Below are 17,091 nucleotides of genomic sequence, written 5' to 3'. Positions count from 1 at the left end.
AGTTTGTTAGCCAAATGCATTTATGCCCTTGGTACTAATATGCATGATTGCTTATAATACCCTAATCATAAAATAACATAAAGAACCTGATCATATAAAGGCCCTAATAGACATAGAGGCTTCGGGGGGTGAGGAAGGCCTATTAGAAAACATAAGAAAAATTATTCTAAAGGTGGTTATTGGGTTAACATTTGCTTGCTGTGTTTTTACTCTTAATGTGCTAAGGTTGTGTTATGGAAACCATTGTTAATATAGTTAAAGATCTAGAAAAATAAGGGCTTAGCACTAGTGTGGTAACAATGAGATGGTTGTTAATTGTCAGCCTGGAGTGCTAGGCAGAAGCTGCCTCACCAAAGTCACAGAGTCAGTGTGGGGTAAACTTCTTAGATAAATGGAACTGACAACTTCTGCAGAAGGATTAATTTTTGTGTTAACAAGGTTATACTTCTACTCTGTACTGTTGCCCTATGAGACTGCTACCTTTCAGTTAAGGTCACCATAGAAACAGAAAATAGGTTTACATTCATCTGACTTGCATAAAATGTTAATAGGCCCCAAGGCCAGAAGATAATGTACAAGACCTTCATAAACAAAGAAGTATGCAGAAAACACCCTGGTTTCGTGAACAAGCTGATGTAATGTTAAACTATCTTCCCCTTAGAAATGTACTAACTTAGGGTATAAAAGGTATGGTAAAAAATAAAGGATGGCCAGACTCTGCCAGACCCTGCAAACAGCCCCGTCTGGTCATTCTCTCTCTCTCTGTCTCTCTCCCTTGCAGACCTGGCCCTATCAAGGCTGGTCTCATGTGTCTTCTCTCTCTCGCTCGCTGACGCTGTTCATCCTGAGGGTATCCCCTGGATCCTGCCGAGGCTGGACCCCGGCAGATGGCATCACTGACTCAATGGACATGAGTTTGAGTAAACTCCAGGAGTTGGTGATGGACAGGGAGGCCTGGCGTACTGCAGTCCATGGGGTCACGAAGAGTCGGACATGACTGAACGACTGAACTGAGCTGAACAGAACTGAATTGAATCCTTCCTAAGGTCCACTTGACTTCACGTCACACTCTAAGATGTCTGGCTCCAGGTGAGTGACCACACCATCATGGTAATCTGAGTCATTAAGAGCTTTATTGTACAGTTCTGTGTATTCTTGCCACCTCTTCTTAATCTCTTCTGCTTCTGTTAGGTCCATACCATTTCTGTCCTTTATTGTGCCCATCTTTGCGTGAAATGTTCCCTTGGTATCTCTAGTTTGCTTAAAGGCATCTCTAGTCTTTCCCATTCTACTGGTTTCCTCTATTTCTTTGCATTGTTCACTTAAGAATATTTTCTTATCTCTCCTTGCTATTCTTGGGAACTCTGCATTCACTTGGGTATATCTTTCCCTTTCTCCTTTACCTTTCACTTCTCTTCTTTTCTCAGCTTTTTGTAAGGCCTCCTCAGATGACTATTTACCCTTTTTGCATTTCTTTTTCTTTGGGATGGTTTTGGTCACCACCTTCTGTACAATGTTACAAACCTCCATTCATGGTTTTGCAGGCACTCCGTCTACCAGACCTAATCCCTTGAATCTATTTGTCACTTCCACTGTATAATCATAAGGGATTCGATTTGGGCCATACCTGAATGGCTTAGTGATTTCCCCTTCTTTCTCCAATTTAACTCTGAATTTTGCAATAAGGAGATCATAATCTGAGCCACAGTTAGCTCCAGTGAGTTCAGGGGCTAATTTAATTTGAAGCGGTGGGGTAGGGAGGGGTGAGTGCCCTGGGAGATAAGGAAAGAGAACTATCCTCATGTGTAGGGCACTTCATTGTGCTTAGAGGGAGAGGAGGAAGAAATCAGGCTGGCAGGGCCTAAGACCAGTGTAGCCCCTGGTATGGGGAGGGAGCGGAGGAAGGGCTGAGAACTGGAGTTAGAGCTGATGGCCACAAGAGGGCGCCAGAGCACCAGTGGAGCCCTCCTGTGGACCCCTGGCCGTACCTCCAGATAGAGTTGGATTTGAAGTTGGCAGCACCTCAAGAAGGGGCTCGGACTGCACTGCATGGTATCTGCATTCAGCAGTTTGTTCCTGCTGGCTGTTCAAAAGACAGTGCGATATAAATTCAGTATCTGGCATCGTTGGTTTTTTTGCTTTGTGCATGTCAGACCTGGTATTTCTACTGATACAGTATCCTTTTTGTTTCTTATACTGTTCAGTTTGACATAATCTTCAATAGTAACTAATAACTTTTTTTTTCTGTGGTTGTCATGAAGAACTAGACATCCCATCTCCTGACCCTAAACAGGAACCTATAGTGAACTGCTTGAGGAAATTGGATCTTAAAGATTACAGGTGGCAAACTTTGAAGTGCACTCCACTGAAGATCAGAGAGGCCCAACTAAAACAGCTGTGGCATCACAGCTGTGGATTGAGCAGAACTTTTTGTAGGGCTGCCTTGAAGGTGACAACTTTGGAGGAACTATGGTGACTGGCAGTGGAAAGAATCAGGACGTGTGAAAATCCTTAAAAATTTATTGACTTAAATAATAATGTTATGAATAAAAAGAAACCTTTGTGCAGAAAAAAAAAAAAAGAAGGGGCTCGGAGAAAAAGGGTTGATAACTGGGCCACTCTGACTCACTGGCTCAGGTTTGATGGGGGCTCTTCTAGCTTGGTGGGGTGGCTAATTGGCCAGTCTACCGGCTGTCTGTAGACTGACCGCCCTGTTTCTCCAGAGGCAGCTTTTAAGCTGCAGCTTTTAAGCTGCAGGTCTACAACGGTATTGGCATCTGGAATACAGGGCTCCTGGTCCTGAATGTGGAGCCTGTAAAAGACTGGTATTTGCTGGGCGGGCTGAGCTCTTTCCTGTGTCCTTTCTTTCTCTCTAGAGTTCCCCCCAAACTTCTTTCTTCCTTTCCCATCTGAGCCTCCTCTTCCTGTCCCCTCCTGATCTGACCAAAGCCAGGTCAGCTGAATTAATGGGGAGCAAACTGAGTAGGCAGCAACATGTGAATTTGAGGGGGAGGCTATTTAATTTAAAGTAGTAGGGTGGGGTAGGGAAAGCTGAGTGCCCTGATAGACTTGGAGAGAGAAATATCCCCATCTGTAGGGCTCTTCTTTGTACTTAGAGGGAGAGGAGGCACGAAATCAGGCTGGTAGTCCCCAAGGCAGGTGCAGCCCCACAGGTTAGGGAGGGAGAGGAGCTGAGAGTTGGCTTTAGAGCTGACGGCCACAAGAGGGCGCCAGAGCACAACCGGAACCCGCCTGTGGGTCCCTGGCCACCAGGCTCCAAGATGGGGTTGGATTTGGGGTTGGCAGAACCGCAAGCAGGTGCCCAGAGAGGAGGGGTTGGTTACTGGGCCCTCTGACTCACTGGCTCAAATCGCTTCACCTCACAGAGCAGGCAGAGGTCTGCCTTTGGCTTCGATGCTGGCACTTGCAGCCTGGTTGGGTGCCCAAGTGTCCAGACAGGCTGTCTGCAGACTGAACATCTCTTATTCCTTCAGAGGAGGGACACTCTGAACCCAGAAATACCTGGCCCAGCTCTTGGGCTTGCAGCTTTTAAGCTGCAGGTCTGCGAGTGTGTCGGCATCTGGACAGTGGGGCTGGTGGTCCTGAACCTGAAGCCTGTAAAAGCCCTGGCACTTGTTGGGTGGGTTGAGTTCATCCCTGTGCCCTTTTCCTCAAAAGTTCTCCCCAAATGCTTTCCTTCCCTTTCCACATGATCCACTTCTTCCTGTGCCCACAGCACTGCTAGGGGAACCTGACAAAAGCCAGTTCACCGGAATTAATGAGGAACTAATTGAGTTAAGAGGAGAGTGAAAAAGTTGGCTTAAAGCTCAACATTCAGAAAACTAAGATCATGGCATCTGGTCCCATCACTTCACGGGAAATAGATGGGGATACAGGGGAAACAGTGTAAGACTATATTTTGGGGGGCTCCAAAATCACTGCAGATGGTGACTGCAGCCATGAAATTAAGACGCTTACTTCTTGGAAGGAAAGTTATGACCAACCTAGATGGCATATTAAAAAGCAGAGACATTACGTTGCCAACAAAGGTCTGTCTAGTCAAGGCTATGGTTTTTCTAGTGGTCATGTATGGATGTGAGAGTTGGACTGTGAAGAAAGCTGAGCGCCAGAGAATTGATGCTTTTGAACTATGGTGTTGGAGAAGACTCTTGAGAGTCCCTTAGACTGCAAGGAGATCCAACCAGTCCATCCTAAAGGAGCTCAGTCCTGGGTGTTCATTGGAAGGACTGATGCTGAAGCTGAAACTCCAATATTTTGGCCACCTCATGCGAAGAGTTGACTCATTGGAAAAGACCCTGATGCTGGGAGGGATTGGGGGCAGGAGGAGAAGGGGACGACAGAGGATGAGATGGCTGGATAGCATCACCGACTCGATGGACATGAGTTTGAGTAAACTCCGGGAGTTGGTGATGGACAGGGAGGCCTGGTATGCTGCGATGCATGGGGTCGCAAAAAGTCGGACACGACTGAGCGACTGAATTGAACTGAACTGAATTGAGTTAAAGTCAGGTAACTTCATCTGACTTTCGGGGGCTGATTGATTTAAAGTAGTGGTCTGGGGTAGGGAGGGGTGAGTGCCCTGGGAGACTCTGAGGGAGAAATACCCTCCTCTGTAGGGAACTTCATTGTGCTTGGAGGGAGAGAAGGGATATCAGGGTGGCAGGTGTCCAAAGCGAGCGCAGCCAATAAAGGGGAGGGAGGCAGGAGGAAGGGCTGAGAGTTGATGTTAGAGCAGATGGCCACTAGAGGGCGCCAGAGCACCAGGGCAGCTCACGTGAGGCTTCCCAGCGGGACCTCCAGGCTTGGACTGGGATTGAAGGTGGCGTCTCCATGTGGCCGCCCCAGCATAGAGGGGGCCGGGGAGAGGGGGTGGGGGCGCGCAGACTTCTCACTTGTCAACTGAGATACCCAAGGCTCATGTTCCAAGAGAGGTCCAGGAGGAGGCTGTGTTGACTCGTATGACTGACCTTTGGAGTCTCATGCTTTTGGTTGAGGCAGTTACTGAGGTCTGCCCAGGTTCAGGGCGAGGGGACTCAAGCCTCTTGGTGGAGGCGAGTTCCTGTAACACTGTAGAGAGAGCATGTGTGGCCACCTGTGGAAAATACTGCTGCAAGAGTTCCTACATTAACGTTCAACCTAAATCACAATCTGTTAAAAATACATACCCCATCCTGTTGATAAGTTCCACCTGCATTTTTCTAAAATGCCTCTTTCTCTAACACCACTTCCATGTCTGTCTTGACCATTGAGGGGGACTGAATGATCCCCACCCACCAAAGGCAGATTACAACCTTCTGGGTTCCAGAGATGTGAGGTCTGGTTCTGCCACCTACAAACCCTGTGGCTTCAGTCAAGTCTCTTAATCTCCCCAGCCTTAGTTTTGTTATTTTTAAAATGTGGGTGATAATATCTCTTTTCAGAAAACAAATATTTATTGAACTCTTACTGTGTGCCTGACCTCTTACTTTGGATTGTTGGATGCAGTGGTCAAACAAGCCTCATGGAGCTTATACTCCAGTGGCTGTGCTGGCTTGTGAGCTGTTGAGAAAATTCAAAGATACAATGCACAGGATGCAGGCATGCAGCCCAACCTGGCCACAGGACTGCTTGGGAATCCAGGTCATCATCGTCTTCAGCATCCTTCTCCTCTCTTCGACGCTCTTCCTCCTACGATAGGTAGAATATGTTCCCACAAACAATGATACCCAGGAAACCTTAAGACAATGAATTTGCGTTTCAAATCAAGAGTCTGAATCTTTTGGGACAAAGAAAGAGAAGAACTGGCTGGGGAAAAAAAAAAAGTTAAAAGCATTTCAAGCACATCATCACCAGTGTTATGATCACTTAAGAACAGTTAAGTCAACCATGAAATTAACAAGGAGCAGAAATCTGTGCTCCTTCCACTCAGATCTCTGTGGCTGGGCTTCACATTTACCAAGATAAACGTCTCCAACCATCATCCTGTGCCCCCAAGAGAGCGTCCCTTCTCAGAGATAATATTCTTATTAACGCTAGTCAAACAGAAGGCAGGCTTTGGCAGGAGTCCCAGCCCTGACAATCTCTGACCGCATGACAGTCTCCCTCCTGTGGAGAACCCTGGGCTGGGGACAAGGACAGAGGTCATCTACATATGGCTCTGCCCTATATCCAGCCCACCCCATGCACACCAACTGGTGCACCTGTGGTCTGCTTCCAGCCTCTGGTCTTCAGGGTCTGTGCCATCCCACCTACACTACATGACCTGGGGACTGGCCGTAAGCCTTTGGCCAGGTGTGCTAACACCTGGGATACCTGGCTTGTCTTCTGCCTGAATGTCTAAAATAGGATATGTGACACCTCATCCCAAATGAAGGCTTCCCTGGTGATTCAGTGGTAAAGAAGCCGCCTGCCAATGCAGGAGATGCAGGTTCTATCCCTGTGTGGGAAAGATCCCCTGGAGGAGGAAATGCCAACCTGCTCCAGTATTCTTGCCTGGAGAATTCCATGGACAGAGAAGCCTGGCAGGTTTCAGTCCATGGGGTTGTGAAGAGTTGGACATGACTTAGCGACTGAGCATGCATGCGTGCATCCCAAATAAGTCACTCACAAAATTTCATGATTGCTGAAAGACTTGGGGGACTTCTCTGCTGATCCAGTGGCTAAGACTCTGTGTTCCCAATGCAGGGGACCTTGGTTTGATCCCTGGTCAGGGAAATAGATCCCACATGCTGCCACTAAGAGTTTGCATGTCACAACTGGAAAAAAAATATCCCTCAAGCTGCAACTAAGATCTGGCACAGTCAAATAAATAAATATTTTTTAAAATGAAAAAAGAAGGACTTGGAAGATAAGTAATGATACTATTTTTACACTGAAACACAGCCAAGAATGCAGCATCACTGGGTCCCTCTAGGTCTTCAACCCAGAACATCCAAGATTCTCCACCTGCCCACCCCCTCCCTCTGCTCCATCACTCCTGGCAGTGCCACCCCCAGCCACTGTCCTTGGTCCCCTCCTGTGCCTCTGAAATTTGGAGAATTTCTCTTCCTAATTCACTATACTAAGCCTGATGGGTGCTTCTTCCTTCTGGGGAGATGGTGAGAAACCAACAAATACCCTCGGTCTGCTGTGCTTGTATTATTCAGCGTGGGCTAAGAGATGTTGCTGAAACAAATGATCCCAACTCTCAGTGCTACATGACAGCAAAGGATTATTTCTTACCTGCGTCTAAAGTCCACTGCAAGCTGGCCTCAGCTCTGTACACTTAGGGTCTCAGAATTCAGAAGCAGTCAGTCTGTGGGACCTACCAGTCTCCCAGGTGAGAGAAAAGAGCAATGGGAGAACCACATGATGGCTCCTTATGTTCCACTTGGAAGAGGCACATGGTACTTCCACTCAGATTTCTTTGGCCAAAACAAGTCAGTTGCCAAACCCACTGTCAGTGGGTGGGAAGCATGGTCCTAACAGGGAGGGGCTGTAGGAGGGACATCAGGCTTTCAGAGCAAGTCGCGCCAAATGCAACAGAACCACTCACTGGGCTGGTGCTTCTCTGATGGTAATGCCTTGAGGCTCCTCCAAGGAACCCCGTGGAGAAGATAGATGACTCATAGAGATAAATGGGGGCTCTGGGGCCATGTGAGCAGCAACTCAGGGAAGGTCTGGAATTCTCTCTGGAGAGCCCTGGAGTGCTGCATTCCAGCACTGGTTTGGAGTCAGAGTGACCTGGGAAATTCCACAGGGAATTCCAGCTCTAACCCGGGTGGGCAGAGGGACACAGGATGTTTAGGGAGACATGCAGAGGCAGGTGGAGTTCTAGTCAGATTGGTTGGGAGGGTCCAAGATGGCCCACGGGTGGGAATGGAGTGGTTAATGGGGGGGACTGGGTGATCCATAAGTAGGTCAGCCTTTCCTGCTGGGAGCAGCCCCGTTGCTCTGCAGAATGCCATCTGAATTTCCCTTCTGAGACTTTCTCCAAAATCAAGGGAGGATCTTTTGGTCCTGGCTGACAAGGACCCTGTTTTCCCCATTCTTAGTTTCTAGCTCCATGATCCTGGGCTCTCAAAAGCTGGGCTTAGCAATCCATGGCCAGAGACATTCACTCACAGGTACTCCCTGGACCCAGTGGACTGTGGAGCCACCTTCCCTGATAGGTGGAGCCCCGTTCATTGAACTGCAGTCACACAGTCTTTCGCCACCCACCAAGTCCAAGTCCTGTCCCCAACAGTGTCTGGTCCTATGAACAGTGAGAGCCATGCTGGGCCACCCTCTCCAGGTGTTCCCAGAAGCCAGAACATACTGCAAGGTCGAGGACCAGCCCCAAGCCCTGTCCTCCAGAAGGCTCCCTTGGACGTGTAGCAGAATAGAGTGAGCACTGGATTCAGAGCCGCAGGCCATGAGTCAAGTCCTGACTGTCATTTATTGCCTGTGTGACCCTGAGGAATTGACTTAACCTCTGTGAGCATCTGTAACTTTGGACTGGAGCTGCATCAACCTTATTTGATGGGTTTCAGATGATAAGAAGACTGCACTGCCCGTTCCCACCTCCCCTGGACTTCCTACAGACAGACTAATGACTTCGCTGGGTGTATGGAGTTGATGGGAGAGAAATCATGCATTTAATCAGTTCTGAAATGTAAACTTGTATACCTCAACATTTCAGAAATCATGTCATCTCTCTCCATCAACAGTTCTAATTTTCTGTTGGCTTGGTGGAAGCCCTGGGGTTAATATTGCTTCCTGCACACGTTACTCTGTAGCTTACTGGATGACCTCACCCCCTCAATGTTTCTGTCAACAAACTGCTGAAGGACCATTGGAGGAAGGAACCAGAGTCTTGAATGGTGTCTGAAGTGTTCTACTGATGCCTTCTGGAAAGATCAAGAAAGAGCCAGCACGAAACCTTGTAGAATGGGGATCACTGGTGTATCTTGAAAAAGCTAATGGGGTGTTGTGTTTAGAAATGCCAGATCATTCATGCTCCTGTTGGCATGGAGGAGAGCTTTGTGTGGAAAAACCTAGAGGTTGACGTCACAGAGTCAGAAAGTGCCCGTCAGCACCTCTCTGTCTCCCACACACGTACACACTCATCCCCTACCTTTGGACAAATTGTCTCCTGTGATGGGGCAGAGACTCATGTTCTTTCCTGTTTTTTCTGCCCCAGGAAGCCTTTGTGACTGGGAATGCAGCTCAGGAGGCCACATTAAGCATAACTAAGACCTGGCAGGTACTTTCACGTATATGCCCATTGTTTGCTCCCAATCAAAACAAATCTGTTATGTTTACATTTGATTATATTCTAATTGAACAAATAGTACATACACCTGTTCTGTTATTTAGAAAAATAAGTGAAGCTTAGCAATGCATCAGAAATCTTCTCTCATGGCCACCTGCTCCCTGCCACTAAGCCCAAGGCCCTCCCCAAAGATGACATCATAACTGTCTGGGGTATGTATCCTTCCTTACAGTTTTTTGCTTGATTTGCTTTTGCATAATTTGGGTTTCATGGTGAGTTAACACAAATTGAAAATGAACAGAGATCATTCTGTCATTTTTGAGACTGCACCCAAGTACTACATTTCAGACTCTTTATGACTATGAGGGCTACTCCATTTCTTCTAAGGGATTCTTGCCCACAGTAGTAGATATAATGGTCATCTGAGTTAAATTCACCCATTCCAGTCCATTTTACTTCACTGGTTCCTAATATGTTGATGTTCACTCTTGCCATCTCTTGCTTGACCACTTCCAATTTGCCTTGATCCATGGACCTAACATTCCAGGTTCCTATGCAATATTGCTTTTTACAGCATCGGACTTTACTTCCATCACCAGTCACATCCACAGCTGAGTGTCGTTTTTCCTTTGGCTCAGTCTCTTCATTCTTTCTGGAGTTATTTCTCCACTGATCTCCAGTAACATATTGGGCACCTACCGACCTGGGGAGTTCATCTTTCAGTGTCCTATCTTTTTGCCTTTTCATACTGTCCGTGGGGTTCTCAAGGCAAGAATACTGAAGTGGTTTGCCATTCCCTTCTCCAGTGGGCCACGTTTTGTCAGAACTCTTTGCCATGACCCGTCCATCTTGGGTGGCCCATTGGAAAAGACCCTGATGGTGGGAAAGATAGGCAGGAGGAGAAGGAGATGACAGAAGATGAGATGATTGGATGGCATCACTGACTTGATGGACATGAGTTTGAGTAAGCTCTGGGAGTTGGTGATGGACAGGGAAGCCTGGTGTGCTGCAGTCCATGCGGTCGCAAAAAGTTGGACACGACTGAGTAAATGAACTGAACTAACACAGATAGTTAACATAAATAGTATTCCGGGTAGTTAGACTTTTGCAATATGCTGTCTCTTTAACAGGAAATCTTGGAGAACCTCCCATATTAAGTGCATATAGGAAGATCTCATTTATAAACTGAATATTGATAAAATTTATTTACCCTTTTTCATGTTGACAGACATTTGGTTGTTTATTTTATATATTTGTGTTGCTACTATTGTTGTTGTTTTTGTTGAGTTACTAAGTCATGTCCAACTCTTTGCAACCCCGTGAACTGTAACACACCAGGCTTCCTTGTCCTTTACCATTTCCTGGAATTTGCTCAAACTCATGTCCATTGAGTTAGTGATGCCATCCAACCATATCATCCTCTGTCACCCCCTTCTCCTCTTGCCCTCAATCATTCCTAGCATTAGAATCTTTTCCAATGAGTTGGCTCTCCACATCAGGTGGCCACAAGTATTGGAGTTTCAGCTTCAGCTTCAGTCCTTCCAATGAGTATTCAGGACTGATTTCCTTTAGGATAGACCAGTTTGATCTCCTTGGGGTCCAAGGGGCTCTGAACAGTCTTCTCCAACACCACAGTTTGAAAGCATCAATTCTTGGTACTCAGCCCTCTTTATGGTCCAACTCTCACATCTGTACATGACTACTGGAAAAACCATAACTTTGACTATATGAACATTTGTTGGCAAAATTATGTCTTTGCATTTTTTAATACACTGTCTAGGTTTGTCATAGCTTTTCTTCCAAACAGCAGGCATCTTTTAATTTTGTGGCTGCAGTCCCCATCTGCAGTGATTTTGGAGCCCAAGAAAAACTTGTTTTCACTTTCTCCCCATCTATCTGCCATGGAGTTATGGGACCAGATGGCATGATCTTCATTTTTTGAACGTTGAGTTTTAAGCCAGCTTTTTCACTCTTCTCTTTCATACTCACCAAGAGGCTCTTTAGTTCCTCTTCAATTTCTGCCTTTAGTGTGATACCATCTGCATAACTGAGATTGTTGATATTTCTGCTGGCAATCTTGATTCCAGCTTGTGATTCATCCAGACCAGAATTTCACATGATGTACTCTGCATATAAGTTAAATAAGCAGGGTGACAATATATAGCCTTGACACGCCTTTCCCAATTTGGAACCAGTTGCTACTATCAGTTGAGTTCAATTTGGTCACTGAGTCATGTCCAACTCTTTGTGACCCCATGGACTGCAGCATTCCAGGCTTCCCTGTCCATCACCAACTCCCAGAGCTTGCTCCAACTCATGCCCATCGAGTCAGTGATGACATCCAACCATCTCATCCTCTGTTGTCCCCTTCTCCTCCTGCCTTCAATCTTTCCCAGCATCAGGGTCTTTTCTAATGAGTCAGTTCTTAGCATCAGGTGGCCAAAGTATTGGAGTTTTAGCTTCAACATCAGTCCTTACAAAGAATATTCAGGACTGATTTCCTTTAGGGTTGATCTCCTTGTTGTCCAAGGGACTCTCAAGAGTCTTCTCCAACACCACAGTTCAAAAGCATCAGTTCTTCAGTGCTCAGCTTTCTTTATGGTCCAACTCTCACATCCATACATGACTACTGGAAAAACCATAGCCTTGACTAGATGGACCTTTGTTGGCAAAGTAACGTCTCTGCTTTTTAGCATGCTGTCTAGGTTGGTCATAGCTTTTCTTCCAAGGAGCAAGTGTCTTTTAATTTCATGGCTGCAGTCACCATCTGGAGCAATTTTGGAGCCCCCCAAAATAAAGTCTGTCACAGTTTCCATCGTTTCCCCATCTATTTGCCATGAAGTGATGAGACTGGATGCCATGATCTTTGTTTATTGAATGTTGAGTTTTAAGCCAGCTTTTTCACTCTCCTCTTTCACTTTTATCAAGAGGCTCTTTAGTTCTTTGCTTTCTGCCATAAGGGTTGGTGTCATCTGCGTATCTGAGGTTATTGATGAAATAACCAAAATGAAAAGGCAAAAAGATATGACACTGAAAGATGGACTCCCCAGGTCAGTAGGTGCCCAATATGCTAGAAAATATATGCCCAATATGCTGCTAGAAAAGAGTGGAGAAATAACTCCAGAAAGAATGAAGAGAGGAACCAAAGTGAAAACAACATCCAATTGTAGGTGTGACTGGTGATGGAAGTAAAGTCCAATGCTGTAAAGAACAATATTGCATAGGAACCTGGAATGTTAGGTCCATGAATCAAAGTAAATTGGAAGTGCTCAAGCAGGAGATGGCAACAGTGAACATCGATGTTTTAGGAATCAGTAAACTAAAATGGACTGGAATGGGTGAACTTAATTCAGATGACCATTTATCTACTACTGTGGGCAAGAATCCCTTAGAAGAAATGGAGTAGCCCTCATAGTCAACAAAAGAGTCTGAAATGTAGTACTTGGGTGCAGTCTCAAAAATGACAGAATGATCTCTGTTTATTTCCAAGGCAAACCATTCAATATCATGGTAATCCTCAAGTCTATGCCCCAACCACTATTGCTGAAGCTGAAGTTGAATGGTTCTATTAAGACCTACAAGACCTTCTGGAACTAATACCAAAAAACAATGTCCTTTTCATCATAGGGGACTGGAATGCAAAAGTAGGAAGTCAAGAGATAGCTGGATTAACAGGCAAGTTTGGCCTTGGAGCACAAAATGAAGCAGGGCAAAGGCTAACAGAGTTTTACCAAGAGAACACACTGGTCATAGCAAACACCCTCCTCCAGCAACACAAGAGACGACTCTACACATGGCATCACCAGATGGTCAACACCGAAATCAGATTGATTATATTCTTTGTAGGCGAAGATGGAGAAGCTCTATACAGTCAGCAAAAACAAGACTGGGAGCTGACTGTGGCTCAGATCATGAACCCCTTGTTGCCAAATTCAGACTTAAATTGAAGAAAGTAGGGAAAACCACTAGACCATTCAGGTATGAACTAAATCAAATCCCTTACGATTATACAGTGGAAGTGACAAAATAGATTCAAGGGACTAGATTTGATAGAGTGCCTGAAGAACTATGGATGAAGGTTCATGACATTGTACAGAAGGCAGTGATCAAGACCAAATCCAAGAAAAAGAAATGCAAAAAGGCAAAATGCTTGTCTGAGAAGGCCTTACAAATAGCTGTGAGAAGAAGAGAAGTGAAAGGCAAAGGAGAAAAGGAAAGATATACTCATCTGAATACAGAGTTCCAAAGAATAGCAAGGAGAGATAAAAAAGCCTTCCTAAATGATCAATGCAAAGAAACAGAGGAAAACAATAGAATGGGAAAGACTAGAGATCTCTTCAAGAAAATTAGAGATACCAAGGGAACATTTCATGCAAAGATGGGCTCAATAAAGGACAGAAGCGGTATGGACCTAACAGAAGCAGAAGATATTAAGAAGAGATGGCAAGAATACACAGAAGAACTATACAAAAAAGATCTTCATGATCCAGATAACCACGATGGTGTGATCACTCACCTAGAGCCAGACATCCTGGGGTGTGAAGGCAAGTGGGCCTTAGGAAGCATCACTACCGACATAGCTAGTGGAGGTGATGGAATTCCAGCTGAGCTACTTCAAATCCTAAAAGATGATGCTGTCAAAGTGCTGCACCCAATATGCCAGGAAATTTGGAAAGCTCAGCAATAGCCATAGGACTGGAAAAAGTCAGTTTTCATTCTAATCCCAAAGAAAGGCAATGCCAAAAATGTTGCTACTATAAACAAGGCTAAATAAACATCCTTGTTTAGCCAGCTTATGTATTTCAGTTACCCTGAACTGAAATTGTTTTACGCTTTAGTAGATATGGCCAAATTGTCCTGAAAAATGCTGTACCTATTTATACTCTTGGGGCTTCCCTCGTGGCTCAAACGGTAAAGAGTCTGCCTGAAATCAGTCTTATCAATTCTAAATATTATTCATTTTTAAAAAATAAATTAGTGAAAAATGTACCTCATATCTTGAAGTTTTACAAAGTAATATTAGTGTAAATATATTTTATAGATTCTGTACTTTGTGTCTTAAGAATGACTTTCCTACCTCAATATATATTCTTTCATATTTTCTTTATGTATTTTAAAATAATTTCTTCAAATGATTTTTATCATTTTCTTGGAATAAATCATCTGTTTGTTTTAGCTATCTACCTTTATTATATTATAAATATATAGTTAGTCAACCCAGGACCATTTTAAAAATAGTGTATATAGTTTACACTCTTTCAGTTTATATAGTAAATTCCTAAATGGATAGGCCAGTTTCAGGAAATTTTGTTCTTTCAAAGTGAATATCTGATATTCTGTATGTTTATTCTTACATATTGCTTCAATCACAATAATTTATTATATATATTTATATATCACAGATAATTCACATTTCATTGTTTTCCTTTTCCAAAACAGTCTTGACTAGTCTTGCACATTTTCTCCTTTGACTAAAAGAATGTGTTCGTCAATTTCATGGGGAAAAACCTGTGATATTGTAATTACTGTTGAATTTAAATTCTATACTAATTTTGGGGGAAATGGACATTTGTGTCATATTTAATCTCTCCATCAAAGAACACAGTGTATCTCTTTTTTTTAATTAAAATTTTTTTAAAAGTGTCTCTCTTTATTCATGTATATTTTAATGAGAAATTATACATTTTATCATTTTCTCGTATAGGTACTGCATGAGATTTTTTTCTGTGGTTGTTGGCTTATCCCTCACTGTGAGGTAAGAGGGTTGCAATTATGAATGACATTTTTCTTTATATGTTACAATTCATTGCTGGTAGATAGGAGGGCTTGACATAGACAGGCAGTTCTCTCCACCTAATGAAATTTATCCAAATTATTCTTACAGTTTGTTAGCTCAGTTTTCTAGGTAGGAAATCACATTGTCTGAAACAAATGACCCTGCATTTTAGGACAAACTTTGTACTCTCTTGTCCATTTCCTCCCTTGCAGTTATTAGTTTGACTTTTCTCACTCATTTTGATAATTCACATTTTTCTGTGAATTTCTCCATGATGTCTATGATCTCAAACCTTTTACCATACATATTGGCTTGTTGTTGTTTAGTTGCTAAATTGCGTCTGACTCTTTTGTGACCCCCATGGACTGTAGTCCTCCAGGCTCCTCTGTTCACAGAATTTTCCAGGCAAGAATACTGGAGTGGGTTGCTGTTTCTTTCCAGGGAATCTTCCAGGGGTTAGACCTTCATCTCTAGCATTGAAGGCAGATTCTTTACTGCTGAGCCACCAGGAAAGCTGACATGTCAGCCTGTTATGATTTAGTTTCCTTGATCTTGCTTCATTTTCCCTCACCTTGTCTGTGTTTTCTCCTCGTGGGTCTGACCGAGTTGCAGTACCCACGTTGTAAACATACATGTGACAGCACCGAACCACTCAGCATTTATGCAAACTCAGCATTGCTAATCCCGAGAGGACGTTTTGGGTTTTATGGATTAACAGGGCAAGTTTTTTCCTACTGTATGTTTGATTTCTATTTTATTACATTCATCTTCTTTATCAATCACTATTCAACTTTCTTGGGTTTGTTTTAATGTTGGCATTCCTGCTTTTGAACTAAGATAGTAGTTTAATTATTTTTAATTTTCCTTTCTTTAAGTAATGCATTTAAGATTCTAAATTTTCTTGGGCTACTGCTTTGAAAACTGAAAACTACTGCTTTGAAAACTGCTTTTGAAAACTTTAAAAAGTGGAGTACTCTGCCATCTATTTCTCAGTTGTCATCAATTTCTGTTATTATGTTGGTAATTTCTGTCATGGTGTTCTTTTAAATACAAGAGTTATTATTAAGTGTATTTTGTAATTTGTTGTTGTTGGTGGTTTAGTTGCTAAGTTATGTCCAACTCTTTTGCAACCTCATGGACTATAGCCTCCCAGGCTCTTCTGTCCATGGGATTTCCCAGGCAAGAATACTGGATTGGATTGCCAATTCCTTCTCCAGGGGATCTTCCTGACCCAGGGATTGAACCTGCACCTTCTGCTTGGCAGGCAGATTTTTTACCATTGAGCCACTTAGGAAGCTGTTATGTAATTTGGGGGATCACTAATTTCTAATTTAATTACTTTGAGGTCAGTGAATATGTCTATATGAGTTACACTTTTTAGACTTAATTTAGAAGTATCTGGGAGCTTCAGTCTTTTCACTCACTCAGTCATGTCCGACTGTTTGCGACCCCATGGATTGCAGTATGCCAGGCTTCCCTGTCCATCACCAACTCCCAGAGCCTACTCAAACTCAGGTCCATCGAGTTAGTGATGTCATCCAACCATCTCATCCTCTGTCATCCCCTTCTCCTCCTGCCTTCAATCTTTCCCAGCATCAGGGTCTTTTCCAATGAGTTAGTTCTTCATATCAGGTGGCCAAAGTATTGGAGTTTCAGCTTCAGCTTCAGTACTTCCAATGAATATTCAGGACTGATTTCCTTTAGGATTGACTGGTTGGATCTCCTTGCAGTCTAAGGGACTCTCAAGAGTCTTCTCCAACACCACAGTTCAAAAGCATCAATTCTTCAGTGCTCAGCTTTCTTTATAGTGCAACTCTCACATCCATACATGACTACTGGAAAAACCATAGCCTTGACTAGATGGACCTTTGTTGGCAAAGTAATGTCTTTGCTTTTTAGCATGCTGTCTATGTTGGTCATAGCTTTTCTTATATCTCAGGAGATTTTGTACCTTTTAAAGATTAATTCTATTGTTGATAGAAAGATTTTAATATCAAACCCAGGTCTCCAAGCCCAGGTCTCCTGCATTACAGGCAGATTCTTTGCCATCTGAGCCATCAGGGAAGTCCAAAATTAATTCTAC

General features: G+C 43.9%; 1 non-coding gene across 1 annotated transcript; it reads left to right on the top strand.

The window, feature by feature from the left end:
* The first annotated feature begins 2,041 nt into the window (after positions 1-2,041).
* LOC122709753 lies at positions 2,042-2,178 on the top strand. The gene has a single exon (XR_006345715.1). It is a non-coding gene; the product is annotated as a small nucleolar RNA SNORA8 (small nucleolar RNA).
* The last annotated feature ends 14,913 nt before the right edge of the window (positions 2,179-17,091 follow it).

This window comes from Cervus elaphus, chromosome 15 (genome assembly GCF_910594005.1).
Source record: "Cervus elaphus chromosome 15, mCerEla1.1, whole genome shotgun sequence".
NCBI classification, from domain to species: Eukaryota; Metazoa; Chordata; class Mammalia; order Artiodactyla; family Cervidae; genus Cervus; species Cervus elaphus.
This window is presented reverse-complemented; position numbering and strand designations above follow the sequence as displayed.